The sequence below is a fragment of the Pezoporus occidentalis genome, unplaced genomic scaffold, assembly GCF_034315485.1.
Source record: "Pezoporus occidentalis ecotype Australia unplaced genomic scaffold, CSIRO_AGI_Poc_V1 ctg37, whole genome shotgun sequence".
Taxonomy (NCBI): Eukaryota; Metazoa; Chordata; class Aves; order Psittaciformes; family Psittacidae; genus Pezoporus; species Pezoporus occidentalis.
In genome coordinates, this window is record NW_026915691.1 from 943,967 (window position 1) to 963,412 (window position 19,446).

General features: G+C 46.0%; 1 long non-coding RNA gene across 1 annotated transcript in view; it reads left to right on the top strand.

Moving 5' to 3' along the window:
- Positions 1-8,135: 8,135 nt before the first annotated feature.
- The window catches only part of LOC134170080 (uncharacterized), a 30,057-nt gene continuing 18,746 nt past the window's right edge, over positions 8,136-19,446 (top strand). Inside the window, exon 1 of the long non-coding RNA XR_009967119.1 lies at positions 8,136-8,272. This is a non-coding gene — a long non-coding RNA (uncharacterized LOC134170080). The remainder of the gene's footprint in view (positions 8,273-19,446) is intronic.

The following is a 19,446-nucleotide window of genomic DNA, read 5'->3' on the forward strand; positions in this document are numbered from 1 at the left end:
AGTGGCCTGGAAAGATGAATAGGTTGTTACTCTTGCACCTCAGTTACTACAAAAAGCAAATTCAGTTCTTCACACGATGTACACGTCCCTCTCTCTGGGGGAAGCATTTTAGAGGATGGTAACTTGGTGAGCAGCATAAAGAAATAGAACTTTCTGTATGGTTTAGATTAAGCACGGGGAAAACAAATTTGTATCTTTCCCCTTCGCTGGCTCATCTGTGTTTATGGAACTTGCAGACACTCAATAATCCCGAGCCTTCTTTCTCCCTGACATATTTGGTTAAGAATGCTCAATGTTTTCTGAAGTTACCATAAACCAAAAAGCAGTGCAAGACGCATACGCATCCTGATTCGCAAGCCTCCCCTCTTTAGGAAAACAGGGGGAAAAAACCCTTTAATTTGCCAGTAAAAGCCACATTTGGATGCTTTCACCATTTCCTCAGTTAAGCCAAACCCAAACTGTTTGAAAGCTTTTAGGCTTGCATTTATTTCTCCCTTCTTTCTAGTACTTTCTGATTCCCATTCTTGAGTTAGAACATGTGAGAGAAGGAGTTTGGGAATAAACCCCGGCATAGTCTGTCCTTCCTAACAGATCACCTGGGTGTGGTAATCACAGACGTTTCTCGACTGAGATGAAACCAGTGGTGTCATCTCACAGTTTCTGGGAGCTAAGAAATGGATTCTGGGATCACTGTTTGAGGGGAAAAGCACCCGACCCTTCTGTTGAAAGGTCTGCAGTGCTGTTTTGTTTTGCTAGACATCAAGGTCTTGGATCCAAGACTCAAGGCAGTCAATGAAGCTTTCGCAGAATCGCTGCAGTTTCAGGGTGTTTAGGCAATACTTGTACAGAAGCATGCTGTAAATGTTCTCTAATGAGAAAAACCAACAGATATTGTGAATGTGGCCGGGTTTTGCATGTCCATTTGATGATTCTAATCCTGAGAAAAGAGCAGTTTCCTGGTAGCTGTCCATGTGAAGTCGCCGTGCATCTCCCCTTTCACACCACTCAGGGTGAGGCACAGGACAGCCCCATTGTCCAACTAAGATCTGTGGAAGCCAGTTCAACACACAGTGGCATGATCAGGAACTGTTTGAAGCCAAAGTGGATTTTGCTGTTTGCTTGGACATTAAGGCTTTGGACTCAAAATTGTGAGCAAGAGACCATGAAAGACCAAGGAGGAATCTTGGTAGGACTCTCATACTCACCCCTCTTGCCCTTGGAAGAGGGTAGTTGTTTAGACAGGGAGCTACCTGGGCTGGGATCTCACTGTTTTATCCTTGTTTGTATAGTACCTAGTGTGAGGCTGCCCTTAGGAATCTTCAGGGTTCTTGAACCATGCTTTGGCAACGCTTGGGGAAGAAACTATTCACATAACAGAAACACAAACAGCATCTTCCCCAGCGCCCCTTCCCCTCTGAGAGACTCTTTGTGGGGTTTCTCGTACCCTCAAGGCTCCTCAGCATGATTTTAACCCATGTCAAGGGACACTTGAACTTCCCAGTGCTGAGGTTACTCTCCAGTTTTGTCCAGGTCAACTTCCCACATGCATGCGTCTGAGTGGAGCCATTTCAAGGCTCAGTCTCCATAGGGTGCTACCCGTGCCAAAGCTCTGACCACAGCCAAGTTCTACTAGAGGGCTCTGAGATTGTCTTTCTTTCCCCAGGTAGCCTGCTTGTACTAAATACTGGGGCAGCTCTCTAAAATACTGAAGGAACAAAGCATGCAAGGCAGTAAAATGAGGCAATTAAACCTATAAAACAAGGGTTTACAAGGGAATTTATAGTGTCAGAGGCTTTTTATAGCTTTTTTAGATTAGTTTAAATAAGAAAGGGGGAGAGAGAAAGAGAGAGGGAGAAAAAGAGGACCTGAAACTTGAGGAGACTTAAAAGTTTGGAGAGAGGCTTTTAGGCAGCACAGGGGTAATAATTAGAGGCACATTTTCCATTTCACTGTCTTTGCAAATTGAAATTAAAGGAAGGGAAAAAAAAGCATGCCCAGAACAACAGGCAGTTTACGTTGCTCCCCCTGCTTCCTAGTAACATTTGATTTCTCTATTGCTCTCCTTTAGTTGTCTGGCCAGGTGAAAGCATCCTGTGACCTGGGCAAAGGGGCTAAATTGAAAGAGCAAGCTCAGGTAAGGTGAAACTGAGGTTTGGGTTTTGTTCCTCTCTGCTGTTTTTTGCTTGCTGGTAAAGTTCACTGCGTGCTTGCAAATCTGAGAGCTCATGTTCAAGAGGTGAAATGGAGCCAGCACCTGATTTAAGGCAAATTTGGTCAGGTGAGACAATAGACCCTGTGTTTTAAAGGGTATGTTGTGTTTCACTGGGTCCTCCAACTGCCTTTTGCGCTGCGCATTCACAGCATACCCACACGCTAGGCTTGAGCTTGCCTTTGGTGTGCCCGGTTAAACCCCTTCTTGGCTTTTGTCTGCTTCTGTGTGGAACGAAGGAAAAGGTGATTCACATTTCAAATCCTGCATCCTTCCTGTGGAAGCATCTCCTTGATTCAGGCCTCATTTCCTCACAGTGCTTTTGAAGGGGTATTTTTCCTTTGCTCCATCCATACAGTCACAGAGTAGTTGAATTGGAAGGGACTGCTGGAGATCTTCTAGTCCAACGTGCTGCTCAGAGCAGGGTCAGCTAGGTCAGGATGCTCAGGCCTCACCAGGAAAGACTGAGGTGAAGAAGGCGTGGAGTAACTTGGTCTTTGCCAGGTCCTTTTTCATCATATCCCTGCCCCATTTAGCATTGTCCCGAACCTTCTTCTTGCTGCTGATGTACCTGTAGAAGCCCTTCCATGTTCCCCACCATATTCAGCTCTAGATAGGCTTTTACTTTATTGACTCAAGCCCAGCATGTTCACATAGTATTTCTGTATTCCTTCTAGGTTACCTGACACTCTTGTAGTCTTCCTTTATATCAATTTTGTCAGGAGCTCCATGTTCATCCATGCAGGCTTCCTGCTTCCTTTCCTTGATTTCCTGCTTGTCAGGATGGGCCATTCTGGAGATTGGAGGAAGGGATCCCTCCGAATCAACCAAGCTTTTCCAGATCCCTCTTTTCTCCAGGACTGTATCCCATGCAATTCTTTCAAGTAGATCCTTGAAAAGACCAAAGTCTGATGTCCTGAACTCCAAGGACTCCTGATTCTGCTTTTTGCTTTGTTGTCCTATAACCATTTTAGTGCCTTTAGAAATGGCCCCAAAGTCTGTGCTCTGTGACAGCGTGGACAATAGTCTCATCTTATACATGTGGCAACTTCTTCCTTACATGAAGGGGGAATCTCTGCTGGCAATCTTGTTGCCATCACTATCTTATCTGTATTTATGCCATGAGTAAAATTACCCTTTCCATGGTGTTTCTGAGGCCTTGCCCACTGCAGTGTGCTGGGGAGCTTTGAACGCTATCTTTGGGAAGGTGTAGATGCTGTGTTTAGTGTGATACAGATCCTGCAGGGTTGCTGGAGTATGCAATTAGCAAATTACTAATTAACCACAGCAATTCATCCTCCTTCTGTTGTGCAGCTTTTTTCCATAAACCTACCTGTTCTCTAAGGCAATATAAATAAAGGGCCCATCCTTTGAACAATTAACTTACAGCAAAGCAGAGAACAGCAGCCTGCCCTGCAGAGCAGCTTAAACAGCTTACGTGGAACGGCTTTGCTAATGGAGAAGGTGCCACGAGAGGTGTGTTCCACCACCCTTGGGTTCTTCAGCAGAAGGGAAGGCTGCTCATGTTAGTCTTTGGCTCACCTGAACTGGTGCATTCCTCCTGTAGCAAATACAAAGTATAAGGTGAAGGGTACGCAGCACAGGCAAGACCTAAAATGAGTGTGTATGTGTGATGGAGAGAGATAAGGTGAAGGCAGGTAAGGAGGGGTAAATTTAGGTCTGATACAGGCACGTGCAGCTCTACAAAGTTCCTCTTGGCCAGCTTGCAAAAGGTATGAACAGTTCTGAACTGTATCTGCACCCGAATTCCCATCTGAAAGAAGGTGAACAGAGGAGGGCAATGAGACAAAATTACCTGTTTCTGATTACATTTCCATCGGGGTAATTATCTTCATTGGAGATGTATCATTTTACAATGAGATTACAATCAAGCCCATCGGTTTTGAAGTTGAGCTTTAGTTTTTAAAGTCTGCGAATGTTGCAGTCACATGAGAAATAGTTCTGAAATCAATATAGAAAGCTATTAAAAGTGTGGTTTTGTCTCTGTCTGGGATGGTACATTAAGACACATGTATCGCTGTACACTCTCTTTCCCTCTCTGTATACGTATGTATGGACGGAAATTTTGATAGTACTCAACATTGGTCCAACTGTCCCCAGTGGAAAATACAACACTGACCTCAAATAGCATCACATTTTGGGTCAATGATGAGTGATTTTGAAAATGCTGCCCTTAAGTATATATTTAAAGGGGAATAACTAGAGTAAGAGTGAGTCTTTAACTTCCCTGATCCCAAAGTTGTGTTTGAGAGATGGGGATGAGAGGGAGAAGATGGCCAGGCAGAGTCACCACCTCATTCATCCCAGCCCAGACCTGCTGTGACATTCCTGCTGTGATTTCCCAGCAGGGATTTACTTCCATTTTCGGTGCCCTTCAAGAAAGCGTGAGCCTGCAATGACTGGCTTACATCTTCCTTGTTCCTGAATACATCAAGAAACAAAAAGCTGGCTGCATGAAGCTTTCGAAAGAGTAGGAGGAAAAAGCTTCTCATTTGCTAGTTGCTAAATACAACTTTTGGTAAGCACTGAAGTCAAACAAACAACTTTACAAGTGAGAAGATCCATCTGCTATCACTAATCTTATAGATTGTTCTGTTCTCTGATACTCCAGGATTTTAAGTAACATCTAATGGGCCAGAACGCACAAAGCAATCAATGTTGCTCAAGCTCTGCAGTCATCAGCTGCAGGTGTATGCTGTCCTAGCACAGTAGGCTTGGAGCCAGAGCCTCAGCTCATTTAAATCAATGTCAGCAGTTTACAACGTGCTCAGAACCTGGCCCCATATCCTTACAAGAGAAAATTCTTGGCCAGCGAATAGTCTTGGTCTGTTCTAAAAACAGATCCTTCATTGATACCATCAGGATGCAGAGCCACAAGGCAAACATCATTATGCTACTCCAGTGCTTAGACACAAGAGTGCTCGAACTCTTTAAAACCTGAGCCTGCTCTCTCTGGGGTTCATCAGAGCTCAGGAGAGTGGTGACACCACTCTGTCTAACAGAGCAAAAAGGATTTAGCAAAGAAAGTGATGCCTGTACTTCATACGTGTTCATTCTTCTCATTATACTTCGCAACACCAGTGCTCCCAGGGACCTTGGTTGGGAATCCAGGCTCTCCTGGCAGGCTGTGAGGGTTCAGAACCGTGCTGAGCCATGCGGTCCCACAGGCAGCATTGATCTTGAGTAGCACTCCCAGCAGAAGACACATACCTGGCTGTGCTGAATGCCTGGCAGCCCGTCCCTCCTGTGCGCTGGGGCAGCTGTTCCCAATCTTGGCTGCAGACTGGTGGTGGCCAGGAGAGTACGTGGTTGGCCTGAGAGCCTGACGGTCTGTCTCTGCCTCTCCCTCCCTCTCTTTCATTTTGTTGGCTCCATATATTATATCAAATAACTTTAAAGAGCACAGTTTGAATGATGGAGCTTATAATTCCATCTCGGGAGTTCTGAGGACTCGAGCTTGGTTCTTGTGGTTTATGATGTCACCGGGACCCATCGATGGAGTCATAGCCCCATAATTCACCGTTGCCCTGTTATTTATTCTGTGCAATAAATGGCTCCAGTTTAATCACCAGAGTAAATTGCTGAAGCATCTTTGTGGAAACTATAATGTGACTGTAGCAGTATCTATAGCAACAATGATTCAGTAGTGGAACCAGTAACACTTAGCCCCGTGCTCCCAACAAGAAAGCCTGAAGAGTGTATAAAAGTAGGTACTTTCTGAAGAATGGAGAAGAATCCTTGAATTCCTATATAGGTACATGCATTGGATATCCTATATAGTCTCTGTGAAATTAGGATGTGGATCCAGACTTTACCAAACTTCCCAGACTTGTGGCATTGATTGTATGCAGAGACGTTAAGGAAGACTGGCTCCTCTATAGAGATGTACAGCAAACCCATCTCTTGTGCAGAGTACTCTTTTTCCCTCCCCTTTTCCAGTTCAGGTAGAAAAAAGAACTGAGGGCTCTTGAAACAAATGGTTCTGAATTTCAGACACTTACAGCTTGTGTTTGGTTTGAAGCATGGGCAAGAGAAGCAGGAGATATCTTGGTTTATCTGAACAGCCTCGGCTCTTCTCGCCTGTTGTGTCCTTGTATCTCTCTGCTTAAAAGGCCTTGTAGGGTCTTGTATTTTAGTGCTGGTGAGACCTAATGTTTTTGAAGCTAAAAATTAAACACTTCTTTTTGGCAAAATACATTTGCCAACCTGTTTAATGTCATGCAAAGATGCCTGGTTGTTGTGGATATGCAGTTGGCATGTGAATACATAGGGCTGTCATGTAGTTATCATAGTAGAGCACTATTATACCATTATTGTCATAACATAATAAGGTTTTACTTTCCAAATCTTCCTTTTCCATTCAAGCCCCAGATTTTCTGGGTTCTCTTTTACTTTTGCCCTCCCATCTCCAAAAATAAATCTTCTAAGCACTAACTGAAACCTTTGTATTGGCTGAATGTAAGGAGAAAATAAGACACTTTTCAAACCTCTCTCCCCCTCCCTTCTCCTTTACTCCTCTTCACTTTCTATATTCAGTAATTTTCTCTTTGGGAAAGAAATCAGGAGGAAAACCCCCGTTCTCTGTTCATCCTCTTTCAATACCCTGCGAGTGCTTGAACTGCTCAGCTCTTTTTCTCTCATTTCCTCTGCTGAGCAGCCCCAGAGAAGTATTGCAGCACGTGGTGTCTGTGCCCTGACAGTCCGCTGCTTATGGTAAATGTCATTTGACAATGTAACTTCTTTTTTATTAAGTAGAGGTTTATGGTTTGCTACAAGGATCCATTGTTTTAAGCCACACAACCAACATGTGTTTCTTGAGATATCACTTACCTTTTAAGCAAGTAGCAGTTGAGTTTCGGGCATCAGATTTGGCTGTCTCTGGATTCGTACAGTTGTTCTGTTCTGGTAACCTGATACTGCATGAGGAGGTAAGAACAGAAAGAAAAGCCTTTGGATTTACGGTGGGGCTCAGTTCTAATCATGTAGTTGCTTAGTTTTTGGCTTTATCGTGAATCATTTTTAAAGACAGTTGAAGAGAGAAGAGTTGAAAGGCAAATCTTACCTTTCTCATCACTGACAGCTTTTCATAACTTAAATCAGACTTCTTTATGGCATAGCCTTGCAGTATGGCATTGTGCAATATGGACGTTATGCAAACGGAGGGCTAAACTGAAAGGCAGGAGCCGTTTTCTTCCCAGCACAAGGTGTATCTTTACAACAGCAATTTCAGAGCTGTCTTTAAACTGAGAGTGGTTCTTCAGCTTGTGGATTTGTAGACATTGTCCCTGAAGTCCTTCATAGGAAACTTGTGTTTCCTCACAGGAAGCTGGACTTTCTTAGTCACCTTTCAAAAGGCCCTTAGAATTTCTTCAGGCACATCCCTTGTGTGTGTGGGCCAAAGGGTGAAAACCTTGAAAGCTGATGCAAAAGACCTAATGGACTTTAATGTAGCCAGAACATCCCTCCTTCCTAGTGACATCTGCATGTGAGGAGAGCTCAGTCAATGGGTTTGTGGGGCTCCAGTTACCCATTTGCTTTGGGGTACATGCTGCATTCAGCAAAGACAGTTGCTGGTTTGGCATCAGCTTGCTAAGAGACCTGGTTAAAGTGGTCACCCTTCTTTAGCAGAGCCAATGGCTGTGCATTCAATGGTCAAAAAGTAGTGAATGAAGATGCTGTCGGGGATGCAGTTGTGGTGCCCAATGGAGTTAATAGAAAAGACGTTCTCGTTGCAACTGGAAAGTAACAGGATGCTAGCAGCGTCCTGCAATGCATCTACATGGCAAGTTCCCATCAGCACTAATGTGGCTTTCAAAAAGCTAATCTCGTTTCCAGGCATGGCCACACCGCCCCTTGGAGCTGCTGTTAAATTCCCTATCTTTTGTGTGCTTGGCCTGTCAAGTCTTCAAGGTGCTGGATTCTCAGTGTGCTTGTACTGGCTGTGGCAAGACCCTACTTCAGGTTGAAGGTTTTCAGTGCTCCTGTTGAAACAAAACCCATCCATTTCTTGGACCCCAGGGGAGCATTGAGATGCTCTGCATAGTGTGTGTGCCTCCCATATCACCATGGACTTGGCTTCTGCCATTCTTGTGTTTTCTCCATGACCTCCAACTCTTTCCTGTTTGGAGACATGTTTCCAACCTAGGTTGGCTGCATACTATGTTCTTTGTAACACATTTTGACAAATTCAGTTTGATTTTGCCCTGGAGGTCTTTCTAGACTTAATTTTATGATTGTGGAAGGTCATGTAAAGGGTAGTGCTATTTAAAGACCAAACTGTGTCACATTTACTCATGGGGCTGGTGCTCTTCTTCTTGAAGATGTCCACTCCTTTAAATGGAACTGCACATGGAGTAAATGGCATTCGTTGTAAACAAAGGCACTGGAGCTCACCTTACTCATCTCACTGGACTACTCAGAGAGTAAAAGTCAAGTCCTTGTCCTTTTTCAAGCCCCTGTTGTTACAAGGTGGCTTTCTGGCCCCCTCTAGTGACTGCCCATATAGAGTTTTATGAGTAAAATACAACCTTTTTGCAATCAGAAAGGGCCATTTTCACTCCAACAGCAAATGACTTGTGGCATTTCAAATACTGGCATACTGAATTTGCTCGCAGCCCTCTCATGAGCATCATGTTTCCAGCTTGGTGGGACTTCTTATGGAATTGGAAACTGTTTACAGTGGTTGAGGGGGAAACAGTCTGATACCAACGTGGTGGCATGGCCCCATTAGCCCAAAAGTTCCTGTTCATTAAGGGGAACTGGATCTTTTTGTCATTACAGCTACATTACCAATGAAACATCCATGACTTGAAGCGGATATCGAAAAGGACCAAAGTATGAATCAAAATGGATAGTCTTCTATTGAATGAATTAGTGAAACCTGGAGTGAGAATTGGAGTTCATGTTGAAAAGGCATTTTCAAAAGCCTTCCTTTTTCTTGTTCTTGTCATACTACTGGAGCTGCAGCAGGGAATCTTATTTAAAATATAAAATAGCAATTTCATCCTTCTTATGGCTCTGTGTTCTTGAGAAGCAGATACTCATCAATGCCTGTTTCCTTGAGGGAACATGAGCTTTTGGAGCTAATGAGGATCAGGACAATTATTTACTCCAAGAAGCTGGAGCAAGGTTGACAGCCTGGGGGTAGATCTCAAAGTGCCATAACACTTCAGGCTTTAGATGCTCTGAGATCCTATAGACACAACTGCCTTGATCTTTTAGTGCCCTGGTAAATCATTTATTCTGATCTCCACCTTACAAGGTCCCCCTCAGCCATCCTATCAGATGAAATGAGCTGGGTGTACAGCTCCCTGGCTTGTGTACTGCTTGGAATACAGCCCATGAACGGCAACCCAGAGCCTCAGCAGGGCTTGGTAAAGCAACTCGGTCAGGAGCAGCATCAGTCAAGGCAGAGCTGAAAGTCAAAGCTGGAGACTGGAGGGTTTGGATGGGATTTTCCCCTCTCCTGTTACTGTGCCTGGCAGGCTGCAGTCAGGATGCTGCTGAGCACACTGTGATCCCCCCTGCTCTCCCTCATCCCGCAGTGTGCCCTCTGCTCTTTGGCAGTCTGTCTCAATTCTCCTGCACCTCAGCATGACCAGGGTCCCCCGGGGTTACCCAGTGATTCATCTCTGTGGAATTTGGGAGTGCTGCTTCTCTGCTCCTACCCAGGTTGGCAAGAGGGTTATTAAAGCATCAGAGGTTAACCAGAACCTCCTTTGGTGAATATTTAGGCTAAGAGCACTTGATGCCAAACATGTTACTTTACATGTGTATTCTGACGCCACATTTTAATACTGCGCCTCGCATACCTCTGTATTCATGGTTTTGAGCACCTCTTCCAACTACGATCATATTAGAGGATCCCTGACCCTTTGGGAATGTACATGGGGAATGACTTCAAGTGGAAGTGTGTTTGGATTGTCCTATTTCTGTTTCTGAAGCCCTCTCAAGGAAGCTCGCTCTCTCTTCTCACCCCATCGCTTCCAATGGGACCAAGTCACTGCGCTCAGTGTGCGCACAGTGACACCTCAGAGAGACTTGGACTGTTCTCTTGTCTCACTTCCACTCTCTTCCAGGCTGGATGCACACCCTGGAGGTATGTGGTTTGTCTCAAGATATAAGACCTCCCCCCTCAGAAACTACATTACCTCAACAAGCCACAAAGGGCTGGCAAGAGGGAGAAGGATGCTCTTGTTAGTGCAGAGATCTTTTCTGTGATACAGCTGGAAACATACTCTCCCTCTCCTGAGCTCCCTTGTGTGCACATATACGTGTTCCCTCATGCAGCAATGTCACTGATGTGTAAGTACACAGACACATACACTTGCTTACAAATGCACAAATACTTTTCATTTGCTGTACTCATGCATACATATAGAGGCAGAAAATCTCTTGTTTGGGTGTGTGCAATCACACCCATACACACTCCAACCTGCTCTTTTATACACGCATATACTGCCCCGGTACATGTGCCCTCTCTCTTGCAAACATGCATGCATGGATACAGACACATTTACACACCCTGAAAAGAATTTGGAAGGAGAGATGAGTAAATTGGGCCTGAAGGGACCTCTTGAGGTTTAGTCCGAGGAGGTTCAACACTGAACTCAGAAGAGGGTGATGAGAGCTTCACCCAGTCAGATGTTTAAAGCCTCCTGGCTCAGAGATGTGATAGCCCAGTTTTTCTTTTCCTTATATCCAGGCAGAACCTTCACTCCTTCAGTTTCTGCCCTTTCTTTTGACCTTTAATTTATGTCTGTTACTCCCCTGCCACACACCTGAGCAAAGAGCCTGAGTCTTTCTTTTATGCCTCCAGTGTTATCAAGAAGGCTGCCATTACATGCCCCCTAAGACATGTACAAAGTAGACAAAATCCATTCCCTCAGCTCATCTTCCTAGGTTCTGTGCTTCAGCCCCTGACTGTCATGGTGGCTCTCTGTTGGATTTCAAGTTCATCAGCATCTTGTTTGTACTTGCAGGCTCACAACCAGGTCTAGACCAGATGGGGTCTAACAACTTAGGGATGATTGCCCTGTGCTCCTGTTAGCTAGGCTGCTGCCAGGTACCTAGGTCAGCTAGTTGTCCATAAGTTCTTGGCTGGGGCTGGACTGATGACAATGTAGTAAGTAAGAAAACCAAACCCTGAGCTCTTCTTCTTACCAGTCTGGGCTAAAACATAGTGGATCTGAGACTCAAGCACTTCCATGACTCTCTTCAAGAGGTCAGAAAAGCTCATCCATCTTTGGGAGAACAGGGCGGATTCAATGAGCTAGCGGATCTCTTTTATACTTCTTTGACCATCTTTGCTCTTCTTTTAGGCCTTAGAGTTCTACTGAATGTTTTTTCCTTCCCCATATTTGGAGGGATTCAGCCATTTGAAATGTCTTCCTTTTCCCAGTGGCCAGTACCCATACTGGTCACAACCATATCTGCTTTGTCCAAGTCCTGTGTTTCAGAAGGAATATGAGACAGGCATCCACTGATGATGTGCCCAAGGACAAACAATGCTCTCAGTGCTTTTATCAGCGCCAGTGCTCCTTCAGTAACATGGTCCCCAGTGGAGGTAATAGCTGAGCACTTAGAGGCTGAGCTGTGTGATTCATCCCCATCATCCACAAATCACAGGTTTAAAACCACACGGTACTTAATGTGTGAAAGAACTTCAGACTCTGCAGGGATTCCTACCTGCCTATTATCTTGCAAGGCACACACTGAAAGGAAAGGGTATCTTTTTCAGCACACTTTCAGACTTTACCTGGGAGAATCCCTGTTTGTACACTTCTCAGCTTCAAGCAAAGAGGAAACCTGAGCACAGCCCCTCAGGTGAGTGGGAAAATGGCAGAAACAACTGCAAGGTTTCATTTTAAGGAAAAAATTCTAAAGGAAACTTTGACTTTTTGCAGCCTTTTCCCATTATTTTGCATTCAAAAGCATTTGCTGAACTCTGGGATAATCCAGGTCTGGATAATACAAATATTCTGGTGACTAAAATATTAGGCTAAAAAATTCCCCCAGCATCGAATTCTGTTCTGTTTCTGATGATGTTTTAACATAACACTTGCTTTGGTGAAGTGTCCACCTGTAAGGTGGCCATTAGGTGATGTGGCTTTGTGGCTGTCACAATTGGTTCAGTTTCAAACCAGGATCTGGAGCAGAGCATAGGTTTCTCTGTGGTGTTTCTTAGAGGGATTCTTCCTCATTTAGTTCTTTACTATTTAGATGGGGATCATGGTAAAGGCTCAAGAACTCCTTTTAGTCAACTATTTCTGTGCCCGTAAGGTCAGCCTGCTTGGGAGATGCTGCCAGGTCGGATGGGGCTTGGAGTAACCTGCTCTAGTGGAAGGTGTCCCTGCCTGTGGCAGGGGGTTGGAACTGGATGAGCTTTAAGGTCCCTTCCAACCCAACCCATTCCATGATTCTGTGACTTATCCATAAACTCTCCACTGATGCTGAAGGAGCAGAAGGTTTAAGACTCTCATCTATCCCAACAAAGAATGAAGAATGGGCTTTGATTTCTTTACTCCTCACAGTGCAAGGGCCACTGGCGTGTAGGAGTACATGTGATACTGGTGGTTAACCAGAGGTTGATAGAAGGGTGACCTGTGAAAGCTTTCAGACAGGGATGTCAGACATATTTATATACATCTTTGGTTTTTAGCTACCTGTGGCTCAGTGTCAGGGAGGCTGCACTCTGGTACTAAATAGAGATTTGCTCAAGAGCAGAATTTGATGAAATGGCTTAAGACTGATAATATCTTCACTAAAAATAGCTCTTGACATCTATTCTGTGTTTCCACGTATGTTTACTTTTAAGACTTTAGTAACAGTTATTGGTGAGCTATCTCCAAACATACCCAAATGTGAACATCCATCTCTGTATGTCTTCCTGTGTGCACCCTCAGTGGGCATCTGCATGGAGACATCGTGTGCATTTGAAAAGGGATTTCTTGTTTGGTGTGTACATCCTTCCACCCAGCAAGTCCTGTGGAGATGTTCCTGCCAGGACACGCCTCTGTCATTGTCCAAACTTTGGCATGTGTGCACTTTGGTACAGAACGAACACTGGTTAACTTGGGAAGTGACATAAGCTTTACATTCAGGAGCCAGGTCCTGATTTTCCCCGTGAAGCCGTAAGTGTAAGCAGCGCAATTCCTGCTGAGCATATTGCCTCTGACTGACAGCTTGGATGCAGGGGATGGCTGTGCTTGGCTTTGCTCTTTATTGCTCAGAAAAGAGCAGTTGTTGCCCTTGACTAGCAAGTGATGCCAAATGCAGCATGCGTGATAGTGGCCAGAGGCCTGGTCACTCTTCTCAGCCAAGCCTCCGTGCCTTTGTTTCTGGCCATTATCAATCAGACTGCTTCAGAGACAAGCTTCTTTATGATATCTGTATTGCTGCTCTATGGGGACTCAAGGCTTAAGTCTCTCATCTGTCTCAGATAAAGTAGAGCACAGAGTAAACTGCAATTCTGGGATGTCTGCAGGTTCGCGCATTGCTGTGTTTGTGGATGTGGATCTCGGGGTGCAGTCAGGGTGGTTTCATGCTTACCCTGCCTCTTAGTGTGGGTGTGTAGCTGGGCTCAGTCTGAGAGTCTGTTTGTGTCAGTGCACCCGTGTGTGTGTTTCCGAGCCGTCTGGGAGGAGGGAAGGTGCATGCAGCACCGCAGAGGTGTGTTATTCTCACATCCTTCCTAGCAGCAAACAATGTCATGTCCTTACCTGCTCTGCAAAGCGACATGCACCTTGAGACCAACAGCAACAACAGGCTACAGAGCCACAGGAGAAGGCAGAGCTGGTCTTTCAATCATCAATGAGGAAGTCCTGTCAACTCCAGCAGAGCATGCCGGGATCCAAACTGGCTTTTGGATTGGGACTGGGAGAGTGAAAGAGAAGCCCTAATTTGTTTGCCATTGCCTTCAAGCCAGGAAATCCAAACCCCAAGCATTTCCCAGGCCACAGCACATTCGAGTCCAAAGAAAGTATCAGTGAATCACTCCCATGTCCAGGCAGAAATACACACATGCACACACGCACGCACACGTGTGCGTGCACACAGGGACGACATGAGACGAATTGTTCCAGCACCACTGCGGTTAAGATGCTGAGACAACCTCGAGTTTTCAGGCCATAGCTGTCAGGATGCTTTGCTATATTCATCACCCCCCACTCCATGGTGATAAAAATTTACACAGCCAACGAAACGAAGATTAATTTCATGTGAAAAGCTGACAGAATGGCCCATGTCATTGCTTTATTTGTGCCAGCACTCAGTAACTCGGTGCAAGTTCCATTGAGGTGGCAGACACCCCGTCCCCTTGAGCCATCTCTTCTCCTCCCTAATGATGGCACCGTTTTGACAAAACCAAGCAACCCAGCCGGTATGTGGGAATTTGGAATTAATTTCCTTCAGAAAGGTCAAGTATGTTAATGAGCTTTTGGCTGCCTGCGTTTCCTTTCTTGTGTTTTCCCTCTGTTAAAGGGGAAAGATGGGGAAAAGGAGGAAGGGGGAGAACTAATTGCAGGAATGAAAAGGAAGGGAGGAGGTAAAGAAAGGAACTGTGAGCAGCACTTTGAAGAGGCAGGAGTCAGGGTAGTTTTTCATGGCTTCTCCTTTTCCAGGACCAAGGCAGACCGATTGTATCAGTGCAGCCTGCTGGAAGCTGTTGAGTGAGGCCAGGCATGACATGGATAGCAGAGCTGGTGTAACCTGGCACAGAGGAGCTGACTTCCACCTCCTTTGCACTCAGGGATTGACGGCAGCTTTGTTTTCCGGCACAGAATGGCTGAGCTGTGCTCACCACGGGTCTGCGTGTGCTGGGGAGCAGAGAGCAAGCGAAGGTGAAGGAGGAAAAGGGTTCATGGGCTCAAGCTCTTGTGCCCATTAGTGAGAGGAAGCTGGGAGGAGCACTCAGCTGGGAGAAGTGCCAGGACCTGCTAATTCATGCAGCTCAGAGATATGACAAATAGGCTGTTTAAAGAGAAGTTGTCACCTCCTCATGCAACTGGTTGAGATGTTTGAAGTAACTGTGATGCCAAGCCGCTCTCATCCCTGTGTTCCCCAAATTCCTGCCTTTATTCCTGCAAGTTAGAATTTGCCACTTTCTGGCATCCTCATGTCAGGAGTTGCCTTGATTTCTCCAGGGCTTGGGTGATGATCCATGTGAGTAAAGGTGGCAGAAGCAGGAGATGGTTTGCCAGGGCACAAGGGAGTGAAGCCGCACTCGTGGCCCTGTTGCTTTTGCCAGGGTAGGACATTAAGGGTAAGTAAGACTCCTCCCTCCTAATTTTAGTCTTGTTAAGCAAAGTATCCAGACTGAACTAATTGTCTAGGTTTCCTTTCTTGTTAACAGAGAACAGCAAGGAGGAACACGTATCCCACCTAATTTAAGATGAGAGAAATTCCATTCTGGCAAGGAGTTTCTTTCTCCACTGCATGTAAAGTGAACTTAAACAATTATCTTGGAATGAATCCCTACCTTTTAGAAGCTTAAAATTATGGGGCGTGATTTCCCCCTCATTTTCTTCTCGCTGCTCCCATTCTGGCTCTTATTTCCATACATAGTTTAATCCAACAGGCAGAGGAAGTTCAGCAGGTCTTGCGGATGCTGTATTGGCAGTACAGAATCAATGTCTGTCACTCCAGCTTGCCCAGGCTGGCTCCATGCTCATCCACTGTTGTGGCAATAGAGCCTTTGGCTGTGATCTGGTCGTTTCTCCCTTGCTTTGCTGGAGTAAGCTCAACATAGGGATTCTTGGGCATTGTCCAAAAGCCTTTGTTGACTTTGGAGGGTACATGTTTTGCCATCCTGGCCGCAGCGCAAGGAGAAATGATGTGGAATGTACCAGTGCCACACGTGACATATTTAAGGCTGTCCTTCATTAGACTTCTTCCTTTGGTTTGCACCTCACGCAGCTGGTTCAGTTGTGTGGGTCCTCTTGCATGTATGATCCTTGCGTGCTCACCACATGAGTCACTGGGAGCAGGCCTGCCTCACACTCATGGCTGGGGCATGGATTTCAAAAGCACTCAAGTGACCAAACTTAATGATTTTCAGCTGACTCCAAGGATTGTCCTAAACATGGAATTCCTGCCCATAAACCACCGTGCTGCCCACGCTCTCCCCCCTCTTTCCCAGGCTCTGTGGTGTGCATGGAGGCACGTTCTTCTCTGTGGACCCTGCTCCAAGGTAGAGCGCTCTGGCAGCCAGGTGGGGCAGAAGGGTTCACCAGAGGAGCTGGTGGGGTGTCTGTCTCCCACGTGCTTGCACATATTGTCTTGGAAACTTCGTGGCCATCATCAACACTTGCATATGCATTTTCCACTGTAGAAGTTGTGGGTTTAAGTGGTTATTTAATTCCTCCTCAGAGGTGGCTGCATGTCTGTGATGGAAGGAAACATTTGCTTAGCTCTGCTAAGGTCTGTGTATGAATGTAACTGTAAATAATCATTTGTGCCCAGGAAAAAGGGGCTAAAAGAGGTATTTAACATATTCCAGTGTCAAAGATTTTGAGTGCTCAGTTCTAGCAGCAGAATGAATGTGTATGCAAAGGGATTGCCTCATTCACAGGCACGGTGGAGTAGGGCATCCCTGTTCTCCCTGTCCTGTTGTTGCCTGGCATGTCAGACAGGACAAGCTTTGTAAGAACTTGAGTTCTTGGGGAACTTTTCACCCAGCAGTCCCGGGGGCTTTAGCTGAACTGTGGGATATTCAGTGTTTCCCAACTCCCGTGTCGAGGAGCGTCTCCTCTCTTCCCAGCTGTGAGATGTGGCTCTGCACCATTCCCGGTTCCTCTCCTCCCACGCTCTGGTTTCCGTAGGAAGGAATCCTGGGCATGTGAGTCAGGGAGCTGCCGCGCGCTCTGGTCGTGTCACCAGCCTGCATGATTCAGGGCTGAGCCTGCACAACACCTACCCCACGGTTTGCATGCAGCCCTTGGGACACTCCAAACCACGGTTTCTCTGTGTGCCAAGTTCCTGAGAAAATCCAGCCACTCGTTTTGGTGCTTAAATAGAAACATAACCCTTAGGAGCAGGAATCTGTGAGGTGCATCAGGGAAGTGAGTTTGCTTCCCCCTCCTGGCGCTCCCCCTATGGTTATAGATATCATTCTCAAGGGACAGGAGCATCCATCCCTATGTTGCAGTGATGTTTGCACCGCTTGCTTTCACCTTCTGTTTCTTTGCCTCCTCCTGTTTGTTTCCCCTGTGTGAGAGCACTGGCGCCTGCGATGGAAGGTCACCAGTGAGGTTAGTCAACTGGCTCCAAGTATTAAGACTTCCTTCTGTGCTACAAGGCGCTGCCAAGTCCCCCCTCCCCGCTGCTTACCACAAACCCCAGTGTTTGTTTGTCTCCCTTCTCCGCCTCTCATCCTTCCTCCCTCCCAAGAAATGTCTTCCCAGCAGACAGAGTGGGAGGATGAGGCACCCAAGCTACCTTCAGATGCATTTGCTGGAGTACCAAAAGCAGTATGGCCACAGGGTGATGTTGTTGATGCCACTTATCAGTGTGCTTATCCGTGTTGCTAGAAAGTGAGTTAACCCCATCTGCAGTAGAGATGTCCCTCTGGTCCGTGCCAGGTTCCCGTGGGGATCTGACCCTGTAGTTGGGCTGAGAAAAGGCTTTATTTGCACTGGACAATGTCATCCAAGTGTTTCTACCGTTAGGCTGAGAGGGTCCATGAGTGACTGGGAAGGGGTTCATGAAAAGAAAGTAAGGAGAACAGGATCTTTTGTCAGTAGATGTGAACTGGCTGCACCAGGACCTGGAGCTTCCTTCCAAAAGGGGTGTGGGGTTACAGATAGAGAAGCATGAAAAATCTCTGCTCTAGGCATGAACATGGGGAAAGACAAGAGATCTCCTGTCCCAGATGAAGTGAAATGGTAGCCCCAAGGCTGCTGTTGTCCCCAAGGGCAGTGTGATGATGGGTGCTCAGCTACAGAGCCCCTATAGAGCTATAAAGCCAAAGGGACCACCTTTGATGGGTCTGCACCTGAGGGTGTGGGCAGGGAGCACAGTACAGGGAGAGCTTTATTTACAGGAAGAGAGCATGAATCAGAAGATGGATCAGGGTACCGGGAGGAGGAGAAGAGAGTATTTCCCTCATTGGAATGGGGGGAAGGTGGGAATCAGGAGAGAGGAATACAGCTCCAGAAAACACCACAGAGATCAGCCCCATTCAAGTGAAAACATGATTTTCTTTAAGAATAATATAAAATCCCTACATACTAATCGTTCATCAGGATGAGGGAAAACTGCTTGCTCCACCCTAATATGTGCTGAGGTAAGATTAAAACCACAGCTCCTGGGGCAGGAGGCTGCCAGCGTTGCACACACAGCACTGGGCTCCCCCACCAAGACGCACGCACATGGGGTACACTTGGGTTTGCATGAATCAACCTAGAACAGAGGCAGCTGCTTTGGAAGAACTGATTTTAGTGCCTGCAGCCACAGCTGAGTCTCTTCAGCTCCTTCTCTTTGCTCAGCACTCCTTTTCTTAAGGATGACATCGGAGACTTCCAGCTGGTGTGCAGGGCTGCTTGGGACACCAGCCACAAGCTCCTTGTCTTCTTCCTAGGGACTTTGGGGCTGCACCTTGAGGAGTTCTTGGTGAGCATCACATCTGAACTTGCCCCACTCTTTACCAGTTGATGCTAAATTGAGACCACAGAGACCTCATTTGGTTACCCTCTGTGTGTAGGTGTAAAGCTGTTGGAGTTCTCCATAAATTCATTTAGATTTCATTTTCTTTATGATGAATTCATTGCCAGTGAGAAAGCCAAAGCCTCACTATGAAAAAAATCCAAGTCTGGTTTTTGTTTTTGCTTTTTTTAGGAAATGAAACAAGTCTTAAATTAACTGATTCCTAATTATGCTCTGAGTGTTGGTCCTTCAGGGTGCCACCAGCGGCATGTTAGCAGATCTGCCTTCCTTTCCAGACATAGCCAAGGAAAAGATGAGAAGAGCATTGAAACAGAAGGAGGGGGGGACAACAGCTCTTGCCTTATTTCACAGCACCTTGTGTTAGCTGCTCCTTTGGTTGTTTGGGCTATCACTTTCCAGGTTGCATTGCTGGGGTTAAGGGGTAGAGTGAGACAAATGAGAGGGACAGAGGTTACATACGTGAGCTACAAGGATGTCCCCGTTTTTATGCGGTGTAGAAAATCAGCTGGAGTGTATTTGCTCCTGCCCTGAGGCTAAAAGCAACAAAGGAAAAG